The sequence below is a fragment of the Bos indicus x Bos taurus genome, chromosome 13, assembly GCF_003369695.1.
Source record: "Bos indicus x Bos taurus breed Angus x Brahman F1 hybrid chromosome 13, Bos_hybrid_MaternalHap_v2.0, whole genome shotgun sequence".
In the NCBI taxonomy this organism is placed as follows: Eukaryota; Metazoa; Chordata; class Mammalia; order Artiodactyla; family Bovidae; genus Bos; species Bos indicus x Bos taurus.
In genome coordinates this window covers 9765506-9780992 of record NC_040088.1, presented here as the reverse complement: position 1 = coordinate 9780992, position 15487 = coordinate 9765506, and positions in this window count along the sequence as shown.

The following is a 15487-nucleotide window of genomic DNA, read 5'->3' as shown; positions in this document are numbered from 1 at the left end:
AGATAGGATTCTTTTGATTTTTTTTCCTTTCCTTTAAATATGTAAAAGCATTCTTAAAAAAAAAAATAAAGGTTCATTTTTATTTACTTATTTGCACACGCTGGGTTTTGGTTGCAGCTCACAGGATCTTTAGTTCTGGCAAGCAAACTCTTGCCTGCACCATGTGGGATCTAGTTCTCTGACCAGGGATGGAACCCAGGCCCCCTGCATTGGGAGTTCAGAGTCTTAGTGGCTGGACCATCAGGCAGGTCCCTGTAAAAGCATTCTTAGTGGCTGAGCATAAACAAGCTAGGGGTGGGCTTGTTGGTCTTAGGGTGGCTGACCTCTGTTTTAAGGGATTTGTTTTCTTGATATTGAACTTCCTAAAAAGTTTGATCTCTTTGAGAGCTGTTTGGCAAGTTCATCTTTTTAAAAAAATATTTATTCACTTGGCTGTGCAAGGTCTTGGTTGTAGCATGCAGAATCGTTAGTTGTGGCATGTGAGCTCTTGTGTGTTACCTGCTCAGTTGTGTCCGACTCTTTGGGCTGCTATGGCCTTCATTGAGGTGTATGGGATCTGGTTCCTGACAAGGGATCAAATCCAGCATCCCTGCATTGGGAGCTTGGAGTCTTAGCCACTGGACCACCAGGAAAGTCTCTGGCAAGTTTATCCTAATTCCCAGATCCCACCTTTTGTATAAGACAGTTTCATGCTCACATTACCCTCTGCATGTCCTCCTTACTTTCTGTGTGTGTGTGTGTGTGTGTGTGTGTGTGTGAGGAAGGGTTTGGTAAAATCCTCTGAAGTCCCAAGTACAAGTACTATTGGAATTATTAGGGGGAAGTATCATATGACAATCAAAGTGCCAGGGGATGTATACATACATACATATTTGTATACGTACACACACACACACACACACACACACACACATATATATATATATATATATATATATATATATGGCATATGGGACTTCCCAGGTGACGCTAGTGGTAAAGAACCTACCTGCCAGTGCAGGAGACAAAAGAGACATGGATTGGATCCCTGGGTGGGGAAGAGCCCCTGGAGGAGGGCACGGCAACCCATTCCATTATTCTTGCCTGGAGAATCCCACAGGGTTGCAAAGAGTAGGACACGACTAAAGCAGCTTGGCACGCACACCAATGGCACATATTTATATCTTTACGGCATATATACATATATATATATATATATATCCCATAAAGATATACGTACATATAAATCTATCTTTCCAAGACTGAAGCATGGCTTCAGAAGCAGAGTATTTGGCCCCTGTTGGCATATAATGAATTGATATACTTTGTGGAGAGTTGGGAATAACTTCCTCTTTTCCATCCCTTGCTGCTGCTGCTGCTAAGTTGCTTCAGTGGTGTCTGACTCTGTGTGACCCCATAGACGGCAGCCCACCAGGCTCCCCCGTCCCTGGGATTCTCCAGGCAAGAACACTGGAGTGGGTTGCCATTTCCTTCTCCAATGCATGAAAGTGAAAAATGAAAGTGAAGTCGCTCAGTGGTGTCCGAGTCTTCGCGACCCCATGGACTGCAGCCTACCAGGCTCCTCCATCCATGGGATTTTCCAGGCAAGAGTACTGGAGTGGGGTGCCATTGCCTTCTCCATCCCTTAATTATTATCAAAGGATGAAAAATCTTTTTGAAGCAGAGTCTTGACAGTAAAGTAAGCTTCCAACGGAGACCATGTTTTTCTCTACATATTTAAAGGCCAGCAATTATTTTCAGCTCTTCTCAATATTCTTCCTTAGGATTTGGAAATAAACCAGGAAAATAAATGACTTTTATGTCAGAATAAGAAATCCTTTTGCAAGTCAGATGGGTTTTGCAATTCTTGATTTCCACAGAATGGAAGGATAAGGTCTAATCTAGTTGTCAGTAGCTAGATCATTAAAAATAATTTTTTCACTATGCAATTTCAGTTACCTGTCATCACATCGCTCTAACAAGACTCCTTTTGTTCCCACCATCTTCATTAAGTTGAAGGCTTCTCAGCACTGACTGCCAGCCCCGTGCTGGTAAACGTGTAACAATACGTCCGGGAAGGTGGGAAGTGCTAACTTGCACCATTTGCCAATTTCTATGGTGTAAATACTACTACTCCTGGGCTGATTTCAAGCAACCAAGGTGATATCACTGAGTTGGTGACAGACAAGCAGTATTTCCACCACACAAATACAATAGAGGCAGATAATATCAAGAGTGTAGATAACAGTAAAATGTAGGGAAATAATTAGTAAGTGATGAGTGTGCTGAGTACTTATTTCCTTTGTCTTTAACACAGATAATTTAATTGCAAGTTCATATAATTTAGTTTTCAGGAGTCATTTTGTGAAACAACTATTCACAAATTCCCGCAAACTGAATTAGTACAAGCTGGCTTCAGTACACCACTTTGACAAAAAAAAAAAAAAACAAAAAAAAACAACCAAACATGGGAATAAAATTATTGCAAAAAATCTACCTCATTCTAGCGCAAGCAACATTCATCCAGGAAAATGTGACTCATTGGTGGGGGTGGGGGAAGCTTCCTTTTTTATTTTTTCTGTTAAATAATTATTTGTCTACGTTTGTAGGAGTGGTTTCATGAGTGTATACATGTGTCCAAATGTATGTTTTAAATATGTCATTTATTTTATGTCAATTATAGCACAATTAAGGGTTAAATTTTCTCCTCTGAGTTTTAAAAATGGAAATACGTGTACTTTTTTCTTTCTTTTTTTTGGCCGTGCCAAGCGGCATGTGGGATCTTAGTTCCCCGTGTGTGTATACTCAGTCACTTCAGTTGTATCTGACCCTATGGATTGGAGCCCACCAGGCTCCTCTGCCCATGGGATTCTCCAGGCAAGAATACTGGAGCAGGTTGCCATGCCACCTCCAGGGGATCTTCCCAACCCAGGGATCAAACCCACATCTGGCTGCATCTCCTGCATTGCAGGTGGATTTCTTTACCCTCTGGGCCACCTGGGAAGCCCTTAGTTCCCTATCCAGAGATCAAACCCATGTCCCCAGCACCAAGTGTTAACCACTGGACTACCAGTGAAGTCATTATATTGTTTTGATCAATTACATTTATATGATAACTGTAATAATAGAAAAATTAGTGCCTAGTGTTAAAGTCACAGAAAGTAAATAATGATCCAATTTACATATAAGTAAATAAATATGTGCAGAGAGTTATGATAAAATTATCCATATGTCATTTAAACATTAAAAATACACTGTTGTAAAATATTGTGGGGGAACATGGAATAGAAATTTGAGTTCAAGTAGAAAAAGGAATGATGTAAAATTGCACTGTTAAAACAGCTTGTTCAATTTTGTTTTTAATTTGCCTGTGCTGTGTCTTAGTTGTGGCACTCCGGATCTTAGATCTTTGTCGTGGCATGCAGGAGTTTTAGTTGCATCACGTGGGATCTAGTTCCTTGACAGGGATCAAACCAAGACCCCCTGCATTGGGAGCATGGAGTCTTGGCCACTGGACCACCTGGGAAGTCCCCACATATATATATAAAAACATATGTATATTTTAAAAAAATATAATATTTTTAAAATATATTTTAAAAAATATAATATTAAAAATATATAAATATATATATTTTTTAATAGACAGTTGTGGCTATCAAATTGCTAGGGTACTTAACTGGATACATACATTTAAGAATGATATAACCATTTCTTTTTAAGGTATGAATTTACAACATGTTGGAAATTACAACCTTTTAACTATGCAAACTTTTGATGAACAAGGTTAGCTGTCAACTGAAAAATATGCCAGGAAGTACATAGCTTTTCCATTAGAAAGTAACTAGCAGAAGAGACTGAGGCATGCTAAGTTGAGACAATTAATAGAAGCTCTTCTATAAATCTATCCTAACCTTCTGAAATTAAGAAATTAATCTCTGCTTGCCGAAGTTCTGAGAATCTCTCTGAAGGCATCCAACATGTGTGAATGTAGTAATTTGTGAATTTTAAAACAGGATTTTAACTTGTGTTTCTTGGATTGGGGCTAAAAGTTCATGGATGGTCCCTACTTCTGTTGAGTATGTGTCTCCGTGTAAAGTTTTCTGGGGCATGTAATTTCAGAGTTTCTCTTCAGATCCACAAAGAAGTCCTGACCCTCAAAGAGTTAAAAGCAACTTGCTCTAAGCCCCTTTAAAAAGCTCTAACAGGTTTTTTTTTTTTCCCTTGGCTCCTATAAAACCAAATGCAGTAGTTTAAAGTTTGTAGAACCAAAGTTCCCAATTCCCTCCTCTAGACTGAGACATCAAGCCCAAGAAACTACAACCAATCTGATCCTTAATGGCCCACCTCAAATGCCTTCTCCTCCAGGAAGCCTTCTCAGATCCCTCACTCTTTTCCTTATAGCTCTCATCTCTCTTTCCCCTAAGACATCTTGTACCACGTCTGTCTCTCTCCTTGAGCAGTCATCATTTTCTTGCTCATGTTATTGTTAGAAATTAAGAGTCCAGGCTTCAGGCTCAGAAAGATCTGGGCTATAATCCTGGCTGTGTGGGGTGGGGCCTTTTACCTCTCTGTGTCCCAGTTTCCTCATTTGTAACCTGGGAGTCCTTATGGTTCTTATATCATGAGTGTTGAGAGTATAGTTCTTAGCACATACCCTACACAGAGATGTTACCTGTTGTTATGATCACAGAGGTCTCCCTCTGAGAATCTCGAGTTGGAAAGTTCCCTCCCCAACAGCTCTTCACACACAGTAAATAACAGGGAGTCATGTCACTATTTTCAGACCATCTGAGAGAGTGAGCCCTGGGGCCTTCTCTCACCCAGAATGGCACCAACCTTCCCTGGTCCTCTTTGCTCCATGCAAATCTCTCTTTAGCTCCAGATAATGACGGCCTGGGGTTTCCAGAGGCTGTATGGAATGTCCAGCCACTGCCTTGCATAACCACAGAAACTGGGAACACTGGGTTCAGAAGGACCCTCCCAGTCCGTTCTATCCAACAGCATCCCCATTGTGAGACAGGTGAACCAAGGCTGGAACAGTGAGTCGGCTTCCACAGGTATTTTAAAGACTTCTCAAAACAGCCCTCCCCTCTTTCAGTCCCTCTTTCTCCTTGCCTTCCTTTATTTTTTGTCATAACACTTCCCTTACCGGACATCATACATTGATCCTTTTTCTTGTTTGTCATCCACTTCAACACCAGACATAACCTTCACGAGAGCAGGGAAGTTGTCTTGTCCACAGAGAGATCCTGAGCCCCTGTGTGGATAAAATGATGAATGCCATTTGGCTGTTTCTCCGTAGGGGCTCAGGCATAGAAATTCACTCATTTGGTCATTTATCCAATAAACATCTTCTATGTGAAAGGCCTTTTGAAAAATCAAGAGATCCCATCCCTGCTCTTAAGCAGCTCCCTGATTAATGGACAGTAGCCACCAGGTGCTAAGAACCTATTGTATGCCAAGTTCAAGGCTGGCAACTTTATATGCACCTTCTTCACGTTAGCACAATGCTTCTAAGTGCAAAGCGCAATGCTTTACTTATGACTCCTTAAGAAAAAAAAGGGCTTGGGGGTTGTCTGAAGGATATAGGTGGGCTAAAGACTAAAACCGAAAGGAAGATATCAATAGCTGAGATGACTCCAAGAGCTGGCAGACTTATCTCCAGCTCTTGAAACCTGCCCAGTATTTATTTGAGGGTATCTCTTCTTCCTGGAGGTATGCCGCTGTCTCTTTTACAGACTTACTGGCTCTGTCTTCTGCGCTGCATTTGGGGGACAGCCAGTCTGATTGGCTTGGCCAGTAGCTTTCATTGTCTCCTTCAGGTCAGACCACTTCTTGGATTACTAACTGGCCTAGAGGGTGAACACCATCTAGCGTCTATCATATCCTAAGCAAAGGGTATGTTTAGTTAAAAGGGAGGGTGGAACATCATCCTCACTCTGACTCTGTAAAGTAATATTACTTCTATTTTACAGAAAACAGGCCTAGAGAGGAGAAATGACAACAAAGCTGTAGAAAAGCTGCCCTGGCTGACCTGCAAATCCAGCATTGAGAAATACATGGTATCGTAGATAGCCCCTGAGATTTGGTGGTTGTTTGTTATGCAGTAACAGCTAACTAATACAGGATTGAGGTCAGGTTTCTTTGATTCCGTCTCACTGTGTTGTCCCATTGAGTTTTCAGCACTCATTTCTGTTCTCCCCATAAAATCATCTTTGAAGTATCTTGTCCTCAAAGGAGCAGAGGGGAACACGCTGGGAAAGAGATTGGTCCCTGAGAACTTCCTGCATAATCAATTTGTGCTTTCCTTGCAGTTTCCCACTCTGACGGCTGAAGAAAAGGACAGATATTAACAATTCCAACATTCACAGAAAGCTGTGTAGTTCTTCAATGAGATCTATGGGCTTCCCTGGTAGCTCAGCTGGTAAAGAATTCACCTACAATGCAGGAGACCCTGGTTGGGAATTTCTCCTGGAGAAGGGATAGGCTACCCACTCAGCATTCTTGGGCTTCCTTGGTGGCTCAGATGATAAAGAATCCACCTGCAATGCAGGAGACCTGCGCTCAATTCCTGGGTTGGAAAGATCCCCCAGAGGAGGGTCTGGCAACCCATTCCAGTATTCTTGCCTGGAGAATTCCACGGACAGAGGACCCTGGTGGGCTATAGTCCATGGGGTCGAAAAGAGTCAGACACGGCTGAGCAGGCAAGCACAGCACAGGACAGCACAATGCATCTATAGGCTTTCCCTGGTGGCTTGGACAGTAGAGAATCTGCCTGCGTTGCAGGAGACACGGGTTCAATCCCTGGGTGGGGAAGATCTACTGGAGAAGGAAATGGCAACACACTCTAGTATTCTTGCCTGAAAAACTCCATGGACAGAGGAGCCTGGTGGGCTACAGTCCATGGAGTCTCAAAGAGTTGCACACAACTGACAGCATCTGTACACCCCAAACAGTCCTAGAGGGTACCCATGGCTGGTGTTATTACAATCATTTAAAATAAGAACAAAAACTCAAAGAGATGATGAGTTGCCCAGGTTGCAGAGCTTCATCTAAACCCAGATCCTTTGGTTTCTAGCCCTGGGCTCTTTTCCATCACACCCTATTGCTTCTGAGTCCTTGGTAGAGAGCATCCTCTGGGCACTTAGATGTAGTCGGCACAGTGCCATGTGATTCACACCCCACAGCGCCGAGGGCTGGAGTGCAGTGGAGCAGAGCACTTCCAAACTTTAGCCCATCACTTCCCTTCACCTATCATTCAGCTCAGCTTGTTCAGCTTTCCTTGTTCCCATGCAATCCTTTTCCCCAGCCTCTAGCCACATCTGGTCAAGGCAGAGATAGCACAATTATTTCCTAGATGCCACAGCAGTCAGAATCTGCTCTTTGCAAACAGCCAAAGCTGTTGGTGCGACAGAAGGTAACAGGGCAGTGAGGTAAAGAACCTCCGGTTGAAACCTGGCTTGGCCATTTGATTTATTACATGGGCGATTTTTACATCCCATGTCTCAGGTCTGCTTTCTCCTTCAGTGAATGAGAACGAGCGTGTGATGACATGGGGTTGTAATAAATGTGCTGATGCATCCTTGTCCTGGCTGGCACCACTCATCTTTCAGGGCCACTCCTTCCATGCTACTTCCTCAAACAGACATTCCCCCTGAGGCCAAATTATGTTCCTGTCCAAATTCTTTAAGTGGCTTCCTTCATTGCATTCACTGCAGTTTATATTTATTCAATTATATCTTTTTAAAAATAATTTTATTTATGGCTGTGCTGGGTCTTGGTTGCTGTGTGGGCTTCTCTCTAGTTTCAGAGAGCAGGGGGCCTACTCTCTGATTGTTCAGTTCAGTTCAGACGCTCAGTCGTGTCCGACTCTCTGCGACTCCACGGACTGCAGCACGCCAGGCCTCCCTGTCCATCACCAACTCCCGGAGCCTACTCAGACTCATGTCCACCGAGTCGGTGATGCCAACTCTCTAGTTGTGCTGCGTGTGCTTCTTATTGCCGCAGCTTCTCTTGTTGCGGAGAATGGGCTCTAGAGCACTTGGACTTCAGTAGCTGTGGCTCCCAGGCTCTAGAACTCAATAGTTGTGGCACACAGGCTTGGTTTGCTCTGCGGCGGGCATGTGGGATCTTCCTTGATCAGGGATGGAACTCTGTTCTCCTGCACTGGCAGGCAGATTCTTTACCAACGAGCCACCAGGAAAGCCCTATTCAATTATTTTTTGATTTTCCTGCTTCATTGTGTATCTCTCCTGCTAGAAGCTCCCTGAAGAAAGGGACTGTCTATTTTAACCACTTGGCCACCAGGGAAGACCCAGCTATGTCTGTTTTAAATACCTAGATACTGGGACTTCCTTGGTGGTCCAGTGGTCAAGAATTTGCACTTCCACAGCAGAAGGATGCAAGTTTAATCCCCGGTTGGGGAACTAAGATCCCACATGCCACAGCCAAAAAAAAAAACAAAACAAAAACCCAGAGGCTAGCACAGTGCCTGAAACATAGCAAGCACTCAATATTTGTGAATCTGCCCCCTGTCCCCCTTCTTCCCACCTACCTCCACCAAGCAAACCTGTTTGCCTCCTGGAGGGTTGTAAAGTGAAAATAAACTGTAAGCCGGCAATCCTTGGGTGAGGCTGATAGTGTCACCTCTGTCCCTCCCTTTGTCCACTCCAGTCCTGCTACACTGGTTTCTCTGCTCTCCTGTGAATATGCCAGTCTCATTCCTGCTTCACTGCTTTGCGCTTGAGTTCCCTCTATCTGGAATATTCTCCCCAGTTGGCTTCCTCCTTCGCTTCCATCAGATCTCTGCTTAAACGGCACCTCTTTGGAGCTGGCAGGAGCCTGGTGCGCACCACGCCAGTCGAGTTCAGCAACAGGTTCAAAGGAGTTCCTCTGTGACCAGAAGTACAGTGATCAAGACAACCTGCCAGAAAAACTTGCAGCCTTTAAAGAGAAGTACATGGAGCCTGACCTCAACAATGAGGGCGAGACTGACCATCTGATGTCTTTAAAGAGGATGGAAGCTTGGGGTCCCCAAGACCCACCTGGAAATGAAGACTATGAGCTCAGAGGTGACAGGCAGGGTCGGCCACACCATCTCTTGCCGAGACTTTATGAACATGAGACTGTCATGATGTTTGAAGGAAAAGCCAATGAGAGAAGCCCCAAGCCCGCTGGCACCTCCAGAGAGAGACGTTTCCAGTCTGCCTTGAGGACCCACCTGGACCTGCCTCCCCCTTCTTCCTCCCCTCCCCATCTCACTGCCATTCTTGACTCATTGTGATGTCTTATTCAATTTTCTTTTATTTTAAAAATAAATGCCACCTCTTCCAGGAGGGCTTTGCTGACGGCCATTTCTGAAGTGATTGTTCTCACCCTCCATCCTCGACTATCTGTCCCCTGATCCCCGTTTTTCTACAAAGTGCTTCTCACCGCTTGATGTTAAATTTTATATTGCTGGTTGATTTGCTTATTGTCTGTCTCCTCCATGAGAAAATAAATTCTGGGAGGTCACAGATCTCTCTTTTTTTAAACGAGTAATTTAATTATTTCTTTTCACCTGTGCTGGGACTTTGTTGCTGGGTGGGCTTTTTGCGGTGCTTGGGAGCTACTCTTCAATTGCAGTGCAAGGGCTTCTCACTGCGGTGGCTTCTTTTGTAGAGCACGGACTCTAGGGCACACGGGCTGCGGGAGTTGCAGCATGTGGGCTCAATGGCTGTGGCTCCCATGCTCTAGAGCACAGGCTCAGTAGCTGTGGTGCTGCTCGGGTTTAGTCTCTCCGCAGCACGTGGGATCTTCCCGGATCAGGGATCGAACCCGTGTCTCCTGCATTGGGAGGAGAATTCTTTACCACTGGGCCACCCAGAAGCCCCCAGATCTTCTCCTTACTCATTTTGATCATTTCTATCTGTATACTCAGAGGTTTTTTTTTTTTTTTTTTTTTTGCACATAGTAAATGCTGAATGAAATTTTAATGAATAAAAACATCTTTCCTCCCTAAAGCCCTGAATCCTTCAAGGTCAGAGCAAGGAGCAATTTCTAGGGAGGGGCAGGGAGCATAGTACAGGGTGGGGTCAGAAAACCTGAAGGGCTGGGGCGACTGTTTCAGAAAATTTCAATTCTCTGCAGGGTGTCTTTGACCTGGGTAATCAATCCCTGGAAAAGAGTTCTTTCAAAAAAAATTATTGATGGATTGATTTTTGGCTGTACTGGGTCTTCATTGTTGCACAGGCTTTTCTCTAGTTGTGGTGAGCGTGGGCTACTCTCTAGTTTCTCTGTACGCACTAGCTTCTCACTGTGGTAGCTTCTCCTGTTACGGCTCCAGGCCACAGTAATGGCAGCATATGGACTTAGTTGCTCTGTGGCGCGTGGGATCTTCCTGCACCAGGGATGGAAACCACGTCTCCCGCATCGGCAGGCTGATTCTTTAACACTGAGCCACCAGGGAAAGCCCTGGAGAAGAGTTCTTGATTCAAGAGAAACAACACCTTCTCTGCTTGGAGGCCCAGCTGGAATGCTTGACATGGTCCATCCTTCACCGAGATGTGATCTGTACAAAGCACTGATCGCGGAGCACAAAACACAGAAAACCAGCTCCTTGACTGCCTCTGAAGTACAGAAGTGGGAGGCTGGAGAGGAAAGATGAGCACTCCAGAGGGTTCTTTACTCTGATCATTCCAACTGACAAGACTGACCACCTCCCAGCTGTGTATACAGTTGTGTCACTTCCTTCTCTGAGCCTTGGTTTCCTCTTCCGTAAAATGGAGAAAATGTGTATACCTACCTCCCCATGGCTGTTGGGATAATGAGATCAAGTAAGTGAAAGCTCTATTGGTCCAGTAGTTAAGACTCATGGTCTTTAGTGGTAAAGACTACGCACTTCCAGTGCAGGGGGCCCAGGTTCGATCCCTGGTCAGGGAACTAAGATCCCACGTGCCGTGTGGTGCGGCCATAAATACATAAATAAAAATGAAAGCTCGGTGTAAACTGCAACATTCAGTGCACTTTCTATCGTACACTGGGAACAGGTGTGCGTGGAGTCAGGCTGGCTGGGTTGGGGTTCGTGCTCTACTGTCACTGGCAGTGTGGTCTTGGGTAAACAGGGTCCTTTTTCTCAGCCTCAGGCTCTTCGTCTGTTAAGCGGGACTATTCACTGTCTCTACAGTTCACAGGCCAGTTTTGGAAATCAAATAAAGATTAAATGAGATAATATAAGTGTCTGGCACACAGTAGGTGCTCAGCAAACATCTTTCCCCAGCAACAGAGGAACACACAGCCCTTAAAACCCTGGAGGTAACAAGGGGTTCTCAATCCAGAAGACAAAACAAGCAGGTGGTGAACGAGCCCTCTCCGGTTTCTCTCCTAAGAGAGTGACTCACTGGCCAGAGTCCAGGTTGATCACCGAGGCAGAGGACAGACAGCCAAACACTAGCCTCCCACATGGAGTTTCCAAAATATGCAAGCACAAAGTTGCAAAACCTGAGACACTTGTCTCCCTGAAGTGTTTTCCCGCAAATCTTCCCTGAAAAAGATCACGTGCTCGGGGGGCTGTAGGGCAACCTTGGGGAGGAAGAAGGGAGAAAGGGAGGGGCTTGGAGACCTCTGGGGTGGGATGGGATTAGAAAGAGAAGGTATCACATTTACTGAGCTCCTGTTGTATACCAGGCACTGGGGCTCCCTCAGGGCTCACTCTGTCTGTTATCTACTTAGATCTTTGCCATAAATCTGGGAGAACAGCTTTTACCACTCCCACATTCCAAGGGAAGAAATAATAACAATAATTAATACCGCTGATGTTTACATAACACTGACTACGTATCCGGCAGTGGGACACTGCCTGGCACACATCTGATTCTCAGGACAGCCCAGCACGTGAGCGCTATTCGGACTCCCATTTCACAGAGGAGGACGCTGAGACTCAGAGAGATAAAGTAACTTCCCCAAGGCCACCCAGCTAGACAGCAGGAGACCTAGTATTCAAAGACTACCAGAGTTCCAAGGTCCACAGACCTCTAGGAGGGCATTTCCCAAAGGATGGACAGAGGTGGAGCTGGAAAGTGGATCCCAGCAGGAGTTGTGCTTGGGTGCCCACAGTGGGAGCCCAGTGTGGGAGTGACATCAATGACCAAGTGACCAGAGGCTCTCTCTTCCTCTGGGCGCAGAGGACAGTTTGTTCCAGCATGGCTATTTGTCATTCTGCCTCTGACCTAAAAGTTTAACATTTCATTCATAAGTTTGGAAACTACAAACTTGGCACTGTGGGAAAGGTCCTTGGAGATGAGCTATTTTAGTCCATATTACAGACTCAGGGGAGGGAGGTGGGTACAAAACCTCCCCCACTGAGGCCCAAAGGGAGCCGTGGATAAGGCAAGGTCACAGCGTAATTTTCTACTAGCAGGAGAATTAGTTTGAGGTCAATGACAGATCATCTCATTGTGTAATGATCGAATGTGGGTGTACCTCTGAATCATCTGGGGAGCTCTTAGAAGTTTCTACACTCCTGGAGATTCAGACTTCAGTTGGCAACAAGGCTTGGGGATCTGACTGTATGTGTCCCTCAGGTGACTCAAATGGCACAGGGCCATTGGCTGTGTTTGGAAGTTGGAGTCCAATGCCCCACTTTGATTGGACAGTTTGTGATACTAAGACTCAACATGGGACTTGCCCAACGTCACGTGGCAAGTGAGTGGGGCCTTTGCACCGGCTTTGTGGTCTGAACCCAAAGCTCATTCTCCTTTTCCAAGCCACCTATAGTCAAATTCTCAAAATGGGCCAGGAAGCCTGGCCAAGAGTATGACTGTGGTTTTCCCCAGCACTTGGTTTCCTTCTCATACCCAAATTATGACTTGGAATGGTGCCCGTTTCCGGGGCCTTGGAGAGGGAGGGATTCAAGAGCTGAGATTCTACAGGGAAAAGAAAACTGCAAGAGGCTGTTCAGCAGGTCCACGGGGGTTTCCCAGTGGCGAGCTCCAGGATCCAGATGACTCAGACACCAACTTCATTTTCCATTTCAGGAGAAAGGGGAGGGAACGCCTTCCCTCCAAGGGAGGAGACAGAGTGGAGAAGGGCCAGTTGTCAGTTGAGGGGGCCAGACTCAGGAAGAGCCACACCATCCAGCACTCGGAAGAAAGAGGAAGCTGCCTACCAAAACCAAGTTGAATCTCTCAAGCATTTTTCTGGAAACTCTGCCTCAATCTCTTCTTAACCCCACACCCCCAGAACCACTTAAGCCTAGGGATTCACTTCTCCTTTTCCTCCTTCCCACCATCCCATCACATATTTCACTGTCTCTTTCCTTCCTCTCTTTTTATCTATTCATTTGTTTGATTTTATTTTTGTTTGCACTGGGTCTTTGGTGCTGTGCATGGGCTTTCTCTCCTTGCAGTGAGTGCGGGTTACTCTTCGTTGAGGCGCGCAAGCTTCTTTTTATGGTGGCTTCTCTTGTGAAGGCTCTAGGGCTAGCGGGCTTCAGTCTTGCGGCTCACAGGCTCACTAGTTGTGGCCAGTATTTGTGGTTCACAGGCTTAGTTGCTCTGAGAGACGGGGAATCTTCCCTGACCAGGTATCAAACCCGGGTCCCCTGCATTGGCAGGCAGTTCTTATCCACTGTGCCAATAAAAAGGAAGTCCCTTTTCTTTCTCTTTTTTAAAAGTCTGGAATGGTATCTTGGTATTCAGAGTCTGATGTCCTGGATTTGAATCCCAGCTCAACCTCTTATGAGCTCTGACCTGAGTAGAGTCATGCCCCATCTTGGAACCTCAGTTTCCTCACCTTTAAAGTGGGGGATAATATTACCTTCTCTGATTATATTATTATTGTTATTATTATTCTAGCCATTGTGGGATCTGAGTTCCCCAACTGGGATTGAACTCAGGCCCTTGGCAGTCAAAGTGCAGAGTCGTAACCATTGGACTGCCAGGGAATTCCCATATCTTCTCTAATTATGAGGATGAAACAAGATCACATAGATACTTAATAAACAGAAGATATTTTCTCAGAAGCACTAGATCATGTGAGTCATTAATAGACCAGAGAGATTTGTTGAGCTGAAACAAGGTGCTTAAAAGAACTGTTGAGCTGGAAAGCACCTCAGAAATCTTTGAGCCTTAATGACTTCCAAACCGGAGTCCAAGGGAACTGTTTACAATATTTCCAAATGATAAGGGAAGTCACACATCTACTTTTGATAGAATCTCAAGTTTCTTTACCTTTGTCTGGAATTGGATCAACTCAAGGTGATAACATGGTTATCACATGCTGTTCAGAAGTTCTGGTTGGCAAGTTATATGGGTCTTTGAAAAGTTTTTTTTTTAATGTGAAAATAATTAGCAGAGGGTAGATTAAATGATGGAAAACATTAATCTTGTCCAACTCCTCATTTCATAAACAGGGAAGCTGAGGTTTAAAGAAGGAAGTGACTTGCTAGTCACCCAGCTAGTATGGCAAGCTGTCAAAAACTTGAATTCTTTTCCTGGAACCAGTTACTTCCCTTCTTTCCATTCCAGAGGAGAACTTACGATCAAGAAAATCAAGGGGGTTTGGTTGGCTGAGGCAGGAGTAAAATGACTCATCAACTTGCTGTTGCCCTTTCTCTATTCTTGACTTATTCAGCAAATATTTACTGAATGTCCACACTGTTTGGACTCAGAAGAGTTTAGAGAGGAAAGAGTTATGGCGGCCAACAGCGTCAGGATCTGCTTCCAGGTATGACTTCAGAGCCTGGGCCTCCCCGCTACCCTCACCCATTATAAATATAAATGGATATACAGCTATAACTGAATATCTACATTATAAAAGACCCACTACCGTGTCTTCTAATATAGCTAAGTTGTGACTGAGGACAAGGACGGTCTCATTTTAACATGTACAAATCTTCCTGACACTCAGTAGGGCATAAAATCAGTGCTGCGGTATTGGAAGCACCTGAATTTTAAAACAGGCTTTTTGTTTGTTTGTTATTTTGGCCGTTTCATGTTGCATACGGGATCTTAGCTTCTGCACCAGTGATAGAACTCCTGCCCCCTGCACTGGAGGCCGGGAGTTTTAACCACTGGATGACCAGGGAAATCCCCACCTGAATTCTGTCACTAACCCTATATCTTTGAGACAGTGATGTTGCTTTCCTTCTCTGGCCCTTAGTTTTAATTATCTATAAACCAGAAACAGTGGCAAAATCAGGTGTGGACTTGCTGGCTGGTTCATTTCAAGCTATCCTAGCCTATAACTAGGAGAAAGATGTTGGGAGTTTAGGCTGAAAACAGAATGGACGCTATCATTTCGTTAACTCCCAAACATCTTTCCCTCGCCCTTTGCCACTCCTCAACCGTCTGCTCTCGCCGCCCCCCTTTTTTTTTTCCTCAACATTCTCCTCTAGAGGGCAAGCAAGCTCTACGTTCTGTTGCCATACTTCCGTTCGCCTTCATTTTTTCTTGTACGCATGTGCACATCTCATTTCCGGGCTGCCCTACTTTGTTTGGCACCACGCCTGCGCAATCTCAGCCCCGCCCCC